Source organism: Octopus bimaculoides, chromosome 30, assembly GCF_001194135.2.
Source record: "Octopus bimaculoides isolate UCB-OBI-ISO-001 chromosome 30, ASM119413v2, whole genome shotgun sequence".
Taxonomy (NCBI): Eukaryota; Metazoa; Mollusca; class Cephalopoda; order Octopoda; family Octopodidae; genus Octopus; species Octopus bimaculoides.
Window position 1 is genome coordinate 7,261,007 of NC_069010.1, and position 2,910 is coordinate 7,263,916.

Sequence of the window (2,910 nt, forward strand, 5' to 3'; positions counted from 1 at the left end):
AGGTGGTGGTGGTGGTTAATGGTCAAGGTGTGATGGTGGTGGTGGAGATAGTGTATAGAAGCAGTGTGGTGGTGTTGGTGGTGGTGGTTAATGGTCAAGGTGTGATGGTGGTGGAGACAGCGTATATAAGCAGTGTGGTGGTGGTGGTAGTGATGATGTAGTAGTGGTAGTAGTAGGTATTGGTGGTGTGTTGGCAATGGTAACAGTTAGTAGAGGTGGTAGTGACGATGGCTGTGGTGGTGGTGGTGGTGGTGGTTTGCTCTGTACGGTGGTGATGGTGGTGGTGGTGGTCAGTTCTGATTCAGCAGACCTATGTGATCGAAGACATTCCACATAGACATTCAGTCATAGTCTATCTAGGACTACGTTATCCCAAAGTGTCCTTCCTAGTTGATGTTGCTGTTTAGCCCTGGGTCAGCCCAGGCATTTCAGCTGTGACCACCCTGGCTTTCATTCAGACATGGTGCCCTTCCTTGTTGAGGATGCTGTTTAGATCCATGATCACAGACGTCCCAGCGGTGACCATCCTGCCTTTTATTCAGGCAGAGTGTATCTAGGACTACGTTATTTAATGTGACCTTCTTTGTTGTTTAGCCCTAAGCCAATCCTGATCCATCAACGCTATGAACAAGGACGTTCCAGCTATGACCATCCTGCCTTTTATCCATGCATAGTGTATCAAGGACTACACCATCCAATGTGTCCTTTCTTGTTGTTGTTGTTTAGCCCCAGGTCAGTCCTGATCCAGCAGACCTGTGATCAGAGATGTTCCATCTGTGACCATCCTGCCTTTTATCCATGCATAGCGTATCAAGGACTACACCATCCAATGTGTCCTTCCTTGTTGTTGTTGTTTAGCCCCAGGTCAGTCCTGTGATCAGAGATGTTCCAGCCGTGACCATCCTGCCTTTTATCCATGCATAGTGTATCAAGGACTACACCATCCAATGTGTCCTTCCTTGTTGATGTTGCTATTTAACCCCAGGTCAAACATGATCCAGCAGACATATGAAGAAATGAATTCCAGCTGTGACCATCCTGCCTTTTATTCAGACACAGTGTATCTAGGACTACATTATCGAATGAATGTATCCTTCTTTTGTTCCTCAATTCCTGGAATGAAGCCACTCCTAAGCAGTCAACAATTTTTTTTTCTTTTCTTTTTGCTTTGTTGTTGTTTGTTTTTCTTTGCAAGGTTACTTGGCAATCTTCCAAGTGTTGTTTCCTTGCGAAGTGCACTCAGAACAGCGGTGAGGTGGTTGACATTAGGAAGGACATCTTCACATGGAAAACCCTGCCAAAACAAACATGGATCTCGCGACACGGTCGTCCAACTCGTCGGAACCTGCTGGCTCCCTTCCACCCATGCCAGCACAGAAGACAGGCATTAAGCATCCGGATTATCCTGTCAAATGTGATGCTTATTTATTCACCTTATTTTAGAATTAATCCTGCATTATCCTGTAGCTCTGAGACTTCAATGATGCAATTATATTTTTTACTCTGCGGCCATGCTGGAGCACCGTCTTGTAGGGCTTTAACCAAACAAATCAACCCCGGGGCATAAGAGTCAAAACAACTCTTAGTCACATGACAACTGTGTATGTATATATGTAGAGTTGAAATTAATAGAAAAACAAAAGACGAAGACAGGTGTATGAACGACAAGCGGGTGTATTAGTCTGATGCTTAGGAAAGATGTAAAAGACCTTAAAGTTTCGAGCCTACGCTCTTCTACAGAAAAGAATATGAGGAAATAAACAGAAAGAGAAGACACGAAACTCAGCTTGCGAAGACTTACTGGGGCAAGCGAAAGCGAAATCAGGATAGCACCTGTGCCCAGCGTCGCCTTTCTGGCACTTGTGCCCGTGACATGTGTAAGGATTTTTGAGCGAAATCGTTACCAGAGCCCCTGGACTGGCTCTTGTGCGGGTGGCACATAAAATACACCATTTTGAGTGTGGCCGTTGCCAGTACCGCCTGACTGGCCTTCGTGCGGGTGACACGTAAAAGCACCCACTACACTCTCTGAGTGGTTGGTGTTAGGAAGTGCATCCAGCTGTAGAAGCTCTGCCAAATCAGATTGGAGCCTGGTGTTGCTATCCAGTTTCACCAGTCCTCAGTCAAATCGTCCAACCCATGCTAGCATGGAAAGCGGACGTTAAACGATGATGATGATGATGATGATATATATATATATATATATATATATATATACACATATATACATGCACACACACATATATACATACATATATGTATATATAGTCACACACACACACACATACATATATATATATAGTCACACACACATACACATATATATATATATGCATATATATATACGTATATATACACACACACAGATTGAGGTGTCACATGCACTAACTGGCATAGCAGAAACCTCACTGACTGCTTACAAGGGCAAAGATACTCTACTACGAGAAAGCACCAACAAAGTGAGGCCTCAAATTGATTGACCAAGCTATGAAAGTGGCAGGAAGTGTTAATAGCTCAGTTAATTAGGAAAACAATTAGCTTGGATGTGATGCAGTTTGGATTCGTGCCAGGACAAGGAGGAAAAAAAAAAATCATCAATACCATCTTCTTTGTGAGACATCAACAGAACTGTTATCCTAACTTCTTTCATTCTTTCTTTTTTTTTTTTAGTCAATCTACCAGGAGTGGAAGATATAAGCTCCCTATTATCTGTTTTATCATGATATACAGTAATCCCTTGACTATCGCGACTGTTACATTCCCAAACGCCGCTGCAATTGGTGAAAATCCAAAGTAGATACAGTACTGTACTCTTTTACTTGTTTCAGTCATTCGACTGCGGCTATGCTGGAGCACCGCCTTTAGTCGAGCAAATCGACCCCAGGACTTATTCTTTTGTAAGCCTAATAC